The sequence below is a fragment of the Pelobates fuscus genome, chromosome 1 (assembly GCF_036172605.1).
Source record: "Pelobates fuscus isolate aPelFus1 chromosome 1, aPelFus1.pri, whole genome shotgun sequence".
NCBI classification, from domain to species: domain Eukaryota; kingdom Metazoa; phylum Chordata; class Amphibia; order Anura; family Pelobatidae; genus Pelobates; species Pelobates fuscus.
Genome location: NC_086317.1, coordinates 481,989,650 through 482,006,805, shown reverse-complemented (window position 1 = coordinate 482,006,805; position 17,156 = coordinate 481,989,650).

The following is a 17,156-nucleotide window of genomic DNA, read 5'->3' as shown; positions in this document are numbered from 1 at the left end:
TATTAAAAACACAGAAGAACCCGACGTACGTTTCGGCGTGACCACACGCCGTCCTCAGGGGTATCAGCAGTGAGCAGAAACTAACCGGGTGGTAAATTTATACCTTAAGCTCATAAGCTTTATTGTAATCACCTGTGATTGTGTCTAAGCTGCTCTGGTCCTCCTGCGAATGGGGCTGTGGGGGTGTGGTGTAACACACCATAGTGTCAGCCCACATTTCTATGTCAGAGGTGGCCAGAACAGAAAGCTGAACATAATCAGGTGGAAGGGAATTAACCCGTTGAGTGCCCCGCCCGGAACAGATATAAATGGATACTTACTATGTCTAAAGGGCAGTATCCATAGCTTAACAGTTAACCCTTGGAATGTCCAAATTGTGTCATATAGGTCAAGTATGTGGATTGATTCTTATGGCTGTATTGTGTAGCTTTAGTACAATTAAAGAAACAACTTATAACCGTTGTAAACCAGTAAGGGATAAGTACAATGGCTATATGGGCAATCATACACAGAAGCCGACAATTATTTTATTGCCACTGTAAATAGTAACCCATTAGTTTTGCAAACACAAAACAGACCCCTAAACTCTTAGACCTATAATACAAGAAAAGTGAATGGACATATGAACACCAAATATTAATAGAAATAAATAAAGAATATATACATATATACAGGCATAACTTAAGATACCATTTATTATCAGAATTATTGCAGTACTTTAAATAAACGGGGAATATGAAAACCCTTCATTTAACCCCAGGGGAGATAGCGTTTTGAGATGGTAAATCCAAAACGCCTCTCTTTGTCTTAGTTTTAGGTCCCAGTTTCCTTTCCTAGGAGGCTGTGGTACATGTTCAAGACCCATGAACCGGATGCCTGCCGAGGAGTGATTGTGATGTAGATGTAAATGCCTTGAGACGGGTGTTTCCAAACGTCTCTTGACAGAATTTACATGTTCACGTATCCTTAGCCTAAAGTGGCGAAAAGTCTTGCCTACATATTTTAGGCCACAGGAGCAAGACAGTAGGTAAACTACTCCTGTTGTGTTACACAGGGCCGGTGCAAGGATTTTTGGGTACATAGGCGAAGATGTATTTTTCCACTCCACCCCCCCCCCCATTCAAAAATAACATCTTCACCTATGTGCCTCTTAACCTGCCCCTCTCCCAGTCCATTATTGGTCCCCTCCCTTCCCTGTCCCTTAGTGTTCTTCTGACAGTCACACACACTCAATGACAAACACAGAGACTCACTGATCTGACACACACACACACCGATTGACACTCATTGACAGACACACTGATAGTCACACACAGACTCAATGACAAAGATACTCTCACTGATTTGACAGACACTCACAAACACACACTGACAGACACACACATACACTGACACACTCACATGCAACACTCATACAATCACTCACAGACACACATACTCACTCACGCAGACACTCAGTCACTCACAGACACACATACACTCACTCACGCACACACTCACAGTCACTCACAGACACACATACACTCACTCACACACTCACACACTCACACACAGTCACTCACAGACACACATACACTCACTCACGCACACACTCACTCACACAGAGATACATACTCACAGACACATACACACTCACAGACACACAGACACTCACACACTGAGACACATACACACTCACAGACACACACACTCACTCACACACACTCACACACAGATACATACAGACACTCACACACTCACTCACAGACACACACACACTCACACACAGATACTCACACACACAGACACTCACTCACAGACACACAGACACACTCACTCACAGACTCACGGACACACAGACACATACACACACACAGACACTCACTCACACACACACAGACACTCACACACTCACTCACAGACACGCAGACACTCACACACACACACTCTCACACACACAGACATACACTCTCACACACAGACACATCACATACATTCACAAATTATTTTAATAAATAAATAATATCCACCCAGCCTCCCTACCTGGAGAGCTGGTGTGGATCATTCCCTGGGGTCCAGTGGGGCTGCTGGGCGGCTTGCGGCAGTGCTGCGATCAGGCGCGGCGAGGGAGCTCTAACCTCTCTGCTCTGCTCCCTCGCGGGCTGTCTGCTGACGTCATATTCCGGCTCCCGCGGCATCACTAGACAGCGCGCGAGGGAGCAGAGCAGAGAGGTTAGAGCTCCCTCGCCGCGCCTGATCGCAGCACTGCCGCGCCGGGGGTGGAGATGGTGGCCAGCAGGAGGGATAGCTTCCCTCCTGCCGGTCACTGAAATCTTGCGCCCCCGGAGCCGGTGCGCCCTAAGGCGGCCGCCTGTGCCGCCTTATGGACGCGCCGGCCCTGGTGTTACAATTAAAGAAGGAACGTGGTTTGAAATTCATTAAGCCCTTGCTGTCAGTGGCCCTCTTGGTAATAAACGGGCATGCACTGCAGTGACCACATTGGAAAGAACCCATTGGTAGGTATTTTTGAAAGTAACCTGACGGGGACGTAGTTGAGAGGTGACTAGGTGCTAGGATATCTCTCACGTTTTTGCCCCTCCGTGCTGTAATTGAAGGGAGTGATGGCAGAATTTCCTTCAGATGCTTATCTGATTGGAGGATAGGCCAAAATTTTTGAAAGACATTCAGCATAGTGTCCCATCCTGCATCATATGTTCCGATGCCGCGTATTTTATTTTCCTCAGTCTTACGACCCCCATCTGTAATTAGGGTTTCCCGTTCAGTGTGGATTGCCCTCAGATAGGCTCTTTTCAGAACCCTATTTGGGTAACCTTTGGCCTTAAACATGTGACGCAGCTCATTTGCTTTTAATTTGAACTCCTCCATCGTGGAGCAGTTTCGTCGAAGTCTCAAATATTGGCCTATTGGGATACCGGATTTGAGTGATATGGGGTGATGACTAGACCAGCATAGCAGGTTATTTGAGGCTGTCTTCTTTCTGTACAAGGTTGTTTCAATTTTGCCTTCTTTAGATACCTGTAGTGCTAGATCTAGAAAGAAAAGGTTTTGACCCCCTACTTCACTAGTGAATCGTAAGTTAAAATCGTTGCTGTTCAGCAGACATACAAATTCTTTGAATCTCTCTGATGTATCAAGCCAAATCAAAAACACATCATCGATGTATCTTTTCCAATAGAAGATCTGATTAGTGTATGATTTCAGCTTGGGATCTGCCCTAATAAGACCTCTCCCACCAGCCTAGATGGAGATTGGCAAATGAGGGCGCACAAGACGTCCCCATAGCTGTACCAGTGGTCTGGTGGAAGATTTTGCCATTGAACAGAAAGATATTACGAGTCAAAATGAATTCAAGTAATTCCATCACAAAATTCACATAATGTTCAGGTAGGTCAGTTTCAAGATTTAATAGTTCACGGGTATGTTTAATACCTAGGTTATGAGGAATTGAGCTGTAAAGGGCCTCCACGTCAAGGCTGCACAGGATAGCGTTTGGGGGTAAAATAAGGTTGGTCAATAAATGCAACATTTGTTTAGTATCTCTAAGGAAAGATGGTAGCTTCTGTACTACTGGGGACAGAATTTTATCCACATAAATGCTTACATTCTGAGTTAGGTTATCACAACCAGAAACTATCGGCCTACCGGTCGGATCGGTTAGGGATTTGTGCACTTTAGGCAAACAATAAAAAGTAGATAGACATGGTTGTTTGGTGCACATAAATTCAAACTCATCCTGATTAATGAGTTGATGATTCACAGCCTTAGTAAGCATAGTTTTTAACTCAGCTTGGAACGCTTTTGTAGGATCTTTTGCTAGTATACGGTAAGTATTTTTATCGGATAGAAGTCTTTCAGCTATACGAATGTAGTGGTCTCTGTCAAGTATCACCACATTGCCCCCTTTATCAGAGGGTTTGAAAATCAAATTTGTATAGCTCTGTAGTTTTTTCAGGGCTATTAGTTCCTGAGTATTAAGGTTGCCATTAGGGGATAGATCAAAGTCATCCATTTTTATCTTATCTATTTCCCTGGTAACCATTTCCAAAAATACCTCCAAATTTTTATAATCCTGAAAATGAGGGGTAAACTTACTCTTGGGTTTCAAATTAGTATGTGGTATATCAGATTGTATAGTACCATCCCCAGAGTTAAGTAATTCCACCAGAGTGTCTAAGCACTCCAAGTCGTTTGGTGATAGACCCAAGCTTTGGGCCTTAGTTTCTTTACGTACTGCATGGTATTTATACAAGGCAAGCTTTCTCACAAAAAGGTTTACATCCTTAGTCCAGTTGAACTTGCTGAATGTTGGAATGGGTACGAATGAAAGACCCTTCTCCAATACGCTGAGTTCGGTCTGACCAAGGATGGTATCAGAGAGATTAATGATACGCAGAGAGCATGCTCTCATTCCCTGCGTCGTCTCTGACTTCTGCCCCTGTATCTGGTGTGCGGACCCTGAGTTAGATCCGCTTGTCTTAATCCTAAAAAATCCACCCCCTTTTTAAGAATACTTTCAGTTGGATTCCTAGGAGTAGGGGTTTGAGGTTTTTCAGTTTCAGTATCGGTTGATTCGTATTCAGATGTACTGAATTGGTCAGAGTCTACTTTGGACCTCTTTTTAAAAGAACGGTAAATTCTACCTTTGTATCTCTCATATACTTCTGGTGTTTCCTCACTTTTATAATGTGAGAGAATTTGTCCAGATTGGATTTGAGTTTTATCTCTAGTGATTCAAATTGTGGTTCTACTTTAAAACCCTGGACCACCTCAATCTCTTTATCCAGTTCTAGTTGGACATTGGATAGTTTAATAGACTCATATTTACAAATAATACTCATGAACGTATTTGAGCATTTAGTAGCTGCCTCATCCCATTCTTTATAGAAATCTTCCATCTCGACTTGTCTTGATGGAGAGGTCTGAACTCTTAACCCTCTAGGGATGATATTTTTAGAGATGTATTTCTCGAGAGTGGAGACTTTCCAGCTTATCTTAATTTGTTGTTTAAAGAGTTTAGTAAGCTTATTAAAGCTGGTGTGAATATTAGGGGGAGACAGCGTATCTAGTGTACTTTCAGTACTGAACACAGAATCAGCGTCCGCACACCACGTACTTGTTAGACAGAAAGCCTGCCATTGCAGTTTGGAAAACGGTTATAAAAACTGATAATAGTAATGGTGGTGACCACACGGTGAATAACACCAATTTAATTAAATAACAAGAAAAAGGAAACTCAAAAGGCTGGAAAGTGGGGGGAAGGAAAAGACACTCCCGTATCCCACTGCCGAGCCTCCAGAGTATAGAGGTCACCTGGACTGGTTAAAAGGGGGTAACCCTGGAAATTGTAGAAAAAAGGAAGAAAAAAACCCAAAAAGGGATGTCTTATATAAAGACCGCCCAGAGGGTAAGTACCCAGTCCAATCTCAACAGTAGTGTAGTTGCCAAAAAATAAAAAAGCCTTTATTGAAATCTATTAAAAGCCTTGGTTATCAGTGATGGACAGAATAATATAGGGAGAAATATGTATGGTAGGAACAGGGCTAGTCAAGAGCCTAATAGCCAAAAGGAACCCTCACAAAAAACGGAGAGGGGATAGAAGGCAATATGTACCCCCATACATAACTCAGGTAACAAAGCAGTAGGAGAGAACAAGGAAAGGGAGAAACACACACTCCCAACCGAACAGTAGTGCTATGCCAATACCCTATCTCCTATAAAAAACCTTCGTGGGTGTTCTAATCTAAATGCTGTCATAACATCTGAAGCCCCAGGTTACACACACGTGCTAGGAAAACATAAGTGAAAAAGGTGCTCAGAGCAAAGTGCTCAAAGAGTATTAAAAACACAGAAGAACCCGACGTACGTTTCGGCGTGACCACACGCCGTCCTCAGGGGTATCAGCAGTGAGCAGAAACTGTCCGGGTGGTAAATTTATACCTTAAGCTCAGAGCAGAGAGACCGAGAAGGGGCATACCTTTGGATCTGTGAAGAGATATAAAAGGATAATTGTTCAGTGCTTTATATATATGGGTTGGCACTTTGAATTGACTCCTATAGGATACAAGAAGCCAATGTAAGGACTGACAGAGGTGTGAGGTGTGGGAGAACCGACTAGAGAGGAAAATCAGTCTGGCAGCAGCATTCATTACAGACTGTAGCGGGGCAATACGGCTATTGGGAAGACCAATTAGGAGAGAGTTACAATAATCCATGCGGGAAATTACTAGAGCATGGACAAGCTCCATGGTAGTATCTTGCGTAAGAACTATGTTTTTAGGATGGAATCTACAGGATTTGGCAACATACTGGATGTGAGTCTCAAAGGTGAGGCCAGAATCAAGTATGATGCCATGACAGCGTGCTTGCAATGATGGACTTATGTGCATACCACTAACTTGAAGGGAGAGGAGGAAAGACTAGGAGCTCAGTTTAGAGTGATTGAGTTTCAGAAAGCGGGTGGACATCTAGTCAGAGATGGAAGAAAGGCAAGCATTCCCCATTGCAGGACGGCAGGGGAAAGGTCCAGGGAGGAGAGAGATATCTGGGTGTCATCAGCATACAGGTAGTAGTGGAATCCAAATGAGGTAATAAGTGTGCCAAGAGAGGCAGTATAACGAGAAATTAGAAGGGGACAAAGTACAGAGCCCTGGGGGACTCCAACAGGGACAGGACAAAGGGAGGAAGTATCATTAGAAAAGGAGACACTGAATGAGCGTTGGGAGAGATAAGAGGAAAACCACGAGAGGACAGAGTCACAGAGACAGAGTGATTGAAGAGAAGAAGGAGAGCATGATCAACTGTGTCAAAGGCAGCCAAGAGGTCAAGAAAAATTAGTATGGAATAGGGGCCTTTGGATTTAGCTGCAATTAGGTCGTTAGTAACTTTGATAAGAGCAGTCTCAGTAGAGTGGAGAGGGCGGAAGCCAGATTGAAGTGGGTCAAGGAGAGAGTTGGAATTGAGGAAGTGAGACATATGGGTAAAGACAAGTCTTTCCAGAAGCTTTGAGGTAAAAGGGAGCAGGGATATCGGACGATAGTTTGAGTGGGAGGACGAGTCAAGAGATGTTTTTTTTTTATGATAGGTACTACAGTGGCATGTTTAAGGTCAGCAGGGACAACGCCAGAAGAGAGAGAGCAGTTTCAGATTACACATTGCAAAATTACCGTATATACTCGAGTATAATTCGAGGTTTTCAGAACATTTTTTGTGCTGAAAAACCCCAACTCGACTTATACTCGAGTCAATGTCTGTATTATTATATTATGTAATGTATTATAATTTACATTGCCATAATATAGACTGGGGGCTGTGTAGGAGGGGGGCTGGCAGAGAGCTGTAACTTACCTCTCCTGCAGCTCCTGTCAGCTCCCTTCTCCTCCACGCCAGTCCGGTCAGCTCCCTTGTCAGCTCTCAAAGAATTGTATTTTTTTAAAACTGTTTTGCCACAATTATAGCTACAAACAGCAATGGATCTGTTAGCAGCTTTAATTTAAAGGCTTTACGTTATCAGTTATGGTTCAGGCATAACTGATATAGTGATAGCCAGAAATATTCACATATCATTACTTTTCATTATCTTTATTTTAAATGAGGACTAAAAGTGGTAAAGGTAGTAAGTGCCAAAAGCGAATATGTTGGGAAATCGCAAAAAAAAAAAGGTTTGCACATATCTGGCAATTACAACGTTTACGATTTTACACGCTCTTTTGAACTACTTGGAGGACTACCAGGCACTTTTCACGTTTACCACACTATAAAGCATTGCTCCCTTGACACTTAAACGTGGAAATCGGTGTTTTAATTTTTTTGGCACTTACATCGTTTACCACTTTTAGTCTTTGATTATCAATCCAGACTGACTAAGAGCTCAGAAACATAAAACAAGTTGGCTCTGTGTTAGGGTTGATCAGCAGACAAGAAACTAAACTGAGAATTGCAAAATTGGGGGAAAAAATAGCTGAATTAGAACATGTATCCCACTCAGCTATTTGTCCAGCTCGGCTGTATTGTGCTTGAAAGTACGATTCTTGGGTCAATTCCCAGACTAGTGAATAACACTCAATCACTAAATTTGATTTATAAACCACCAGATGGTCCTTGGCTCACAGCCCTGACACAAACAGATCCATTTTTTATGTTTATAAACATAGGTGGCAGAAAGCACATTTTCTTTCCTTTCCTGTTGAAAGCCAACAGATCCGTCGTAGATATCGATCAGGGCATATCTATTTTATCACATGTGGACTATTGTGTTTCTAAGGTAATACTATGTACACAATGCTTTGGAAATGTACCATGCTTCAGAGTAAGGGCAGTTGACTAGGTGCATTGATGGATGCTGATAATTTAAATGTGGATTTTCATTATTTACAGGAAAAGAAGAGACTTTGGTGATGACATAGAAACAGGTAAGTACAGACTATGTGTAATGCTGCTCGTCTGGACAAAGATTACAGAAAAAGATCAAATATATTGTCTGTTTCCTGCAGGAGTCTGTATGCAACTAAAGTCATTTGGAAGAAAGGAATTGACAGAATCTAATCTCAGCTACGAGAATGAGGATAAAAAGTATAAAAAGCCAACACTACATGTCTCTCTTCTGGATCCTCAATATTCTCATCATCTCCCCATGATTGATCCTGGCTTCCTGATAAGAAAGGCGCCCACCACCAAGTACATAGATAAAGTGATCAAGGATTCTTGTGGAAGCTGGAAGACTGAGAGCCTCGCTCATAATCAGTCAAGTCACAGTAGCCATGACAATGCCACGTGCGTCACGTCCTCTGTGCCTCAATATGAAAAGCCATGCTTAGAAGACGATGCAAAAAGAAAACCAGTATATACTGACTACAGATTCCCTTCAGATTATCCTAGTCGTCATCACCATCTTCCCATTGATTATTGCCAACTTCAATGTCCTCAATATCATCTTCTTCATCATCTTCCTCAACGGCATCATCCTCATCCCCATTTTCATGATCATCCCTCCCATCTTTATCATTTTTATCCCCAAATTCCTGTTCGTCCTCTTTCTCCAACTCATCATCATGATGTCCACTAGTTCAGAGACCAGATGTGATGATTCCCCCCCCCCCCCACTGAGTTCAGTAGACCTCCCGTGACATAGATACACAAGTGTACATACCAACTGACTAGTGTGACCACTGAACATTGAATACAATAAAGATGATTATTTGCATTACTTGTGGCTTTTTGAACAGTATTAGTGTGAAAGAGCAAAACACTATATAAAAAGAACTAGGATTGGTGCAATCCAGTCTTTGGAAGGTGGGATGAAGGGAAAAAAAAACATAACTCAAAGTAAAAACTTATAATAATAAAAAGATATCTTGTATCCATTCCCCAGACACCTAATTAGTCACATTGTATATACACTAAAGCACACTTTGTTTCATTTTTTCTCACACATTATGGATATGGGCAAAGAGTCCGTGGGTGCCCACAAGACGGCACAGTAATATACAAATGAAAGTAATATGCTAAATAGATATATTCTATTTATTGCTTTATTTATTTATATCCATTGCTCTAGTATATGTAAGTAGGTTCTCTTTTATTTGCATTGTACATATACCTACTTTCTATACCATTGGTTTCTTTGTATTTTTTCGTTCTATATACCATGAAAATCCATACCTATAAGTTCACCTAGAAGACTGCACACCAAGAAATCCACAGACGGGGATTATTCCGTCCAGGCCCTTGACATTGAGCTTATAAAGCTCCCCAAAGTGTGAGTGAGAATTATATATTCCTCCATCATCCACTATACCATCAAAATATATTGCACTATTATTGTATTTTGTTTTTTCTTTTAAGCTACACCACCGAGAAATATCTCCAATTACGTATGTAATATATATATCTCTGTATACTGCTAGCGCTGTTCACCTTTTTCTATATATTTGTCTTGTTTTGCACAAGGTTGAGAGCGAGCACTAGAGAGCACTTATTTTTGTAATTTTTATCTATTCTTGTTAAAGTTTCCTTTATAAGGTAGCTCCATCTGTACACAACATGTCTCTCTTTGAATACAGAGAGAACTACAACATAGATATTAATGATATATTCAACAATTGTAATGTAAATCACGAACAAACCATAGAATAACCCCTAATCAGATTTGACAACATAGAAGAACTTTTAAAAGAATTAGAAAATTCCCTTATAAAAGAAATGAAACTAAAATGGGAAGTAGCCACATTAAGTAAATACATACAAGAAAATATTACCCCAAGAGGCCTGAGACTTTCAAAATGCCAACCTCAGACACTGATAATAAAATATTTATGGCAGATTGATTTAAACACTTAGAAACATGCACTTTTGGATTAATGAAATCCCTTATCCAGGTTAAAAATTAGAAACTCACACATTTAGATAAAAAAATAAATTCACTAAAGGAACAACTCACTCCCTTCAGTGACACACAAGAATTCTATGATTCGTCACTAAAAATAAAAAATAAAAATGTTGAAAAAACAGAAACTGACACAAAAAAATTAAAATAAGTAAATATAATAGAGACATATATGACTATACGCACAACCAAGTAAGAACTTACAATACAAGGAAAAGATTTAACAATGACAACAACACACACAAAAAATTATCACCAACGAAACACATATAGATCTATACACTCACCTTACAAAGGTAATTCCTATAGACACAAACCCCAACCAAACCACGAACCTACGTATAACAAACAACAATACAGACCTAAAGAACATTCCCCCGCACACCAACGTAGAAGATCACCTAAAATCTTCGACACATATGCCAACAAGGTAAAGATTGGAAATACTCTAAAACAAGACAGATTCCAAGAAAAAATCATATACAAAAACTATAACCAATAAAACCGAAAACAAAAGATACAGATCAAAATCTAGAGAAAAGACCCCATTGATAGTGAGACCAAAAACACACAGATACACTTATATAGACCAACATCACCAAAAAGAAAAATGGAAAATTAAAACTATAGATGGGAGAAAGTAAACACCAAGTCACATAGAGAATCTGATAGAGCCCGATCTAGATCACCCACAGATCTACTGAGAACCAACAGATACCATACCCTATCTTTCTCAGAACATCTAGATGAAACATCTTTTTTAGAGATCCCTATAAATCAAGAACTCCATTCGAACCGTCTACCATTAACCCCCATTATAGGACAGAAAAGATCCCTAGAGGAAGAAGGGCAGGAAGGAAACATCACCGCAAAAAAGAAAGTCAGATCAGACCGATTCTAAACCAAAGCGACAATATAGAAAACCATGGCATTTTTAACCTATCTGGGAAAGCACTAAGTAGCATACAAATGTCCTAAAAAAAGGATTCAAATATGCACCAACAAAAACCTTCAATAGTTTTCAAGCCTTCATGTGAAGAAATGTATTAGAAATGCAACATTAAAAAGGTTTTACACCTCTAAAAACTCAGAAACTAATAATATAACCAACACTTGCTCCAATACTGATGTTTTTAAAAATAGCTTTTTAAAGAACAAATCTACTTTTTATCCATCTTATTATAAATCCGGAGCACTCGAAATCTTTGAGAAAAAGGTAAACAGAGACCTTGCAAAAATAGAGACCAACTACAAATACGACACATTTAATCTAAATAGAAAAGAAAGAGAGGCTATCAAAACCTTAAATAATGATAACTCAATTGTCATCAAACCGTCCGATAAGGGGGGAGGGTTAGTTATCCTATCCAAAGAGATGTATGAGACTGAGGCCTATAAACAACTAAACGACCCACAAACATATGCCAAACTGAAAAAATATCCCACAGGAGATATAAAAATATTATTAACAAACCTCCTAAATGACGGCAAAGAAAAAGGAATTTTGACCCCAAAAGAATTCAATTATATTAACACAACCCACCCAAAGATCCCCGTCATATATTTTCTCCCAAAGATTCATAAAGACCCTATCAATCCACCCGGGAGACCTATTGTCTCCGGTATAGGTGCTATTCTGGCAAATTTGTCCGAATACATAGACATTATGCTCCAGCCATATGTAAAATTAAGCAGATCCTACCTCAAAGACACCATAGATCTCTTAAATAAGCTAAAAGATATCACATGGAAAGACAACTATATCCTAATCACCTGCGATGTAAAATCCCTTTATACGATAATTCCCCATGAAAAAGGGATTCTAGCGGTCAAGTCAATTTTAGACAAATATAAAGATATGGACCAAACTCAAATAGAGTTTATTATAAAAGGAATAGACTTAATCCTGCAAAATAACTATTTTTGGTTTGCAGATACTTTCTACCTCCAAACTAAAGGTACAGCAATGGGGACCAGGTTTGCGCCCAGCTATGCCAACCTGTTCATGAGAGAATGGGAAGACAGGGCAATATGGGAAGGGCATGACTGGTGCGCAAACCTGGTCTCATATCATTGATACATAGATGACCTCCTATTTATATGGGAAGGCCCTATGTCCTCAGCACAGTTATTCATAGATCACCTTAATCAAAACGATGAGGGGATCATCTTAACCTCCCATCTAAGCAAACAGACAGTTACCTTCCTAGATTTGGAGATTTACATTAAAGAAAACATATTATATACAAAAACCCACTTCAAGGAAGTACATGCTAATACCTTCATCAGTTATGATAGTTGTCATAATCCAACATGGTTGGATGGAATACCTAAAAGCCAAATGCTTAGATTAAAGAGAAATTGCTCAGAACCTTCGGTATTTCAAACACAGGCCGTAGATATGAAGCAAAAGTTTGTACAAAGAGGCTATAATATTGAAAAAATCGACAAAACAATAACGTTAATTGAAAAAACACAAAGATAAATATTACTAAGCAAAAAACCCCTTCAGGATCCTCAGACTAAGTTCACCCTCCCCTTCATTTTCGATTATAATAACAAACATAAACATATTAAAAAAATTATTAATAAAAATTGGCACCTACTCAAAGAAGATCCAATTTTAAAAAAAATCCCTACCAGAGAAACCCACCATAATATTCAGAGGTGCCCCCAATCTAAAACTACAGCTTACAAAAAACTTTACAAAAAATCAAAATACATGTAACAATAATTTTCTAACTATTAACAAAGGCTTCTATAGGTGCAATACATGCATAGCCTGTAAAAAAACACACAAAATGGACAAGTGCACTTTAAATGTTAAATCCCACAGAAATGGAAAAAGTTTTAACATAAATGAAATCATTACGTGCAATAGCAATATTGTGGTTTACCTAATAGAGTGCCCTTGTGGACTACAATACATTGGAAGAACCATACGCCCACTAAAGATACGCATCAGTGAACATTGCCGCAATATTGAAAAGGGCTATAAAAATCACTCAGTGTCTGCACATTTTTTACAACATAATAAAGACCCTAGCCTTTTAAAATTTCTAGGGATTGCGAAATACAAGCCACATTGGAGAGGAGGTGATGTTATCAGAAATATTGGAAGACTAGAGATGGAATGGGTTTACCGTTTAGATACCCTCCATCCTAATGGGCTGAATATAGAATTCGATTTGATTCACTTTTTATAATTTACCAAGTATTTTAATGTTTTTATCTTTGTATTCTGTCACACTATTATCCTCAAATATGCATTTAGTGTTGTTAACAATGATTACATTTTCATAATTGTGTCCCAAGTTCCCTAATTTTATCCAGATTACATATACTAGTATATATAGACCAATGTCCAGACATTTACTTAACAGTAATCACCTGCATGGAATATTTCAATGCCCTTCTTTGAATACTTTATGTTTAAACACCTATACTGGCAAAATATTCAAGATTTTCTATGTGAAAATATCTATTTAACATATTACTTTCATTTGTATATTACTGTGCCGTCTTGTGGGCACCCACGGACTCTTTGCCCATATCCAAAATGGCGCCTGAAGAACTTCCATCCGCGTCATCACGACAAAACCGGAAGTGACGCAATTTTCACACCGGAATTCATTTCCACAATTACAGAAGATTTATAACCGAGAGGACCCCCTGCAGCAAGCATTCAATTTTGAAAAAGCCACGGCAAAACGCGTTAAGTGAGGAAGAACCACGGACTTTTTTTATTCTGACTGGTATTTTATATATTTGTTATTTCACTTTTAAATATTTGTTAAAATAAAGTATATACATTTTTATACTACCCAGTCTATCTTAGTCCTACTTCCCACTCCATCTTGCTGCTGCTACATTTGGGTCCACTACATCCCTAGGTGGGGATTGTTCCACCTGAAGCTGTTTAAACTAGAGCAGGTCCATTGCTCTAGTATATGTAAGTAGGTTCTCTTTTATTTGCATTGTACATATACCTACTTTCTATACCATTGGTTTCTTTGTATTTTTTCGTTCTATATACCATGAAAATCCATACCTATAAGTTCACCTAGAAGACTGCACACCAAGAAATCCACAGACGGGGATTATTCCGTCCAGGCCCTTGACATTGAGCTTATAAAGCTCCCCAAAGTGTGAGTGAGAATTATATATTCCTCCATCATCCACTATACCATCAAAATATATTGCACTATTATTGTATTTTTTTTTTCTTTTAAGCTACACCACCGAGAAATATCTCCAATTACGTATGTAATATATATATCTCTGTATACTGCTAGCGCTGTTCACCTTTTTCTATATATTTGTCTTGTTTTGCACAAGGTTGAGGGAACACCTTGTTGGTGAACTGCAGCTTATTCACAGATAGAGAGCACTTATTTTTGTAATTTTTATCTCACACATTATATTGCTTTAAGGCCACCTAATGTTTGTCCTCTTTTTATTGGTGTATTTAGCACCCATTTGTAGTCACTACTCCATTTTCCTGTACTTGGTTACTAGTAATTATAATAATACCTATTATACTCATCCACATTGCTAAAAATAGCACCAAATACACTTTCCCTCACTTTGCCCACAACTAAGATGGCCGCCACAATCACACCTATATTCCCCTATTTCGGCCGTGAGGTCCACCCCCCTTTGTTTAGATCACGCCCTTTATGTGGGATGTGATCACAACTTCACTCCCCATACTGCACCTCGGTCACTTCTTACATCTGACCCCACCCACGGCCGCATTTTTGCAACCTTTCACCTCTGATTTCTTTTATAGCTTTCTCTTTTTCTACCAAATAAAACATAATTTTTAACAGCCTACATACATTATACAAGTGTTTGCAACCATTTTAAGTATTCTTTTATGTAAAACGATCATTTTTGTACTTTTATGTTTATTTTACATATGTGTACATGTCATTTGATCGAGATCACATGCTAATGACGTCATTATGGCGCCAATTTTCAAATTCAAGCCATTACTGCTGCCTATATAATGTAACCAGCCAGGAGTATCTGTCTACACTATAAAAAGCCTATTTTGGGCGAAACGCGTTGTGTTTTTATAAATTTGTTATTATTAAAGTATTTTTAGACTACCTATACTCTTATGGTCAGTCTTTTTTATTTTTATTTATTTTTTTGCTACTTTTATCCTGGCTGTTTCCTACTGTTTTAAAGATCCAGTACTACAAAGAAATCCTTAGGTGGGGATTATTCCACTCACGCCTGGTTCATAGAGCAGTGTGGCTGCTCTTTTTATTGTAAGTACGTTTCATTTTTACCTTTTGCACTATTTTATTCACTGAGAACACTATGGGCCCTTTTTTGTGCTTTTGTCTTTCATAAATCCTGCACTCCATACATCACCAGAAGGATATCCTACATGTGGGGAGTTTAAATACCACTGTATGCTGTTTTACTCAGAGCTGGTTATAGCTCTTATTATTGTAAGTTAGCACTCTCAGGACTTTCAGTGTTTGTCTGTAGCTGCAGGTGCCATACGTTATTGTACCATTGGTCCGTCCTTTTCCCTTATGTTTTTTATATGCTGACACACATTTGAGTCGTTGTACAAAGTATTGAAGAATCACCTATTGTCCAGCTATATCCTACATGTGGGGAGTTTCAAATACCACTGTATGCTGTTTTACCTAGAGCTGGGCACCGCTCTACTGATTGTGAGTTGGCATTTTTCTCTTCTGTGTTGTCCGTTGACATTATCCTTTATGGTTGTGCACTATTGGTCTTCCTTTTTGTCTAATTTTGTTTTTCATATCAACCACTGAGGACCTCATCAAGAACCAATGAAGACCTACCCAAGACCCCCTTGTGTATTTTAAGAGACTTGTCCTTTTACTACCTCCCATCCACCTAGCGCACCCTGTATTTTTGTTGTTTCCTGTTCCCAGATTTATTGAAGGGTTTGAGGGTTGCCCTTCCCCTCAGGTGTGCAGCTCCCTTCACCTCTGTGATCAGTACTGTAGCGCTATTCCACCCCAAATTATATTTCTCTTGGTTACTAGTAATGGCTGATTTCCTGGGAGGCCATAAGCTTTCATAAAGAGATGGATTTTAAGGCATTTCTTAAACGATTGAAGACTAGGAGAGAGTCTGATGGCGGTAGGCAGGCTATTTCATAGGAAGGGAGACGCCCGCGAGAAGTCCTGCAAGCGTGAGTTGGCCGTACGGGTGTGAGCAGTGGACAGGAGAAGGTCACGGGCAGAGCGGAGAGACCGAGAAGGGGCATACCTATGGATCTGTGAAGAGATATAAAAGGAGAATTGTTCAGTGCTTTATATATATGGGTTAGCACTTTGAATTGACTCCTATAGCATACAAGAAGCCAATGTAAGGACTGACAGAGGTGTGAGGTGTGAGAGAACCGACTAGAGAGGAAAATCAGTCTGGCAGCAGCATTCATTATAGACTGTAGCGGGGCAATACGGCTATTGGGAAGAGCAATTAGGAGAGAGTTACAATAATCCATGCGGGAAATTACTAGAGAATGGACAAGCTCCTTGGTAGTATCTTGCGTAAGAACTATGTTTTTAGGATGGAATCTACAGGATTTGGCAACATACTGGATGTGAGTCTCAAAGGTAAGGCCAGAATCAAGTATGATGCCATGACAGCGCGCTTGCAATGATGGACTTATGTGGATACCACTAACTTGAAGGGAGAGGAGGAAAGACTAGGAGCTCAGTTTAGAGCGATTGAGTTTCAGAAAGCGGGTGGACATCTAGTCAGGGATGGAAGA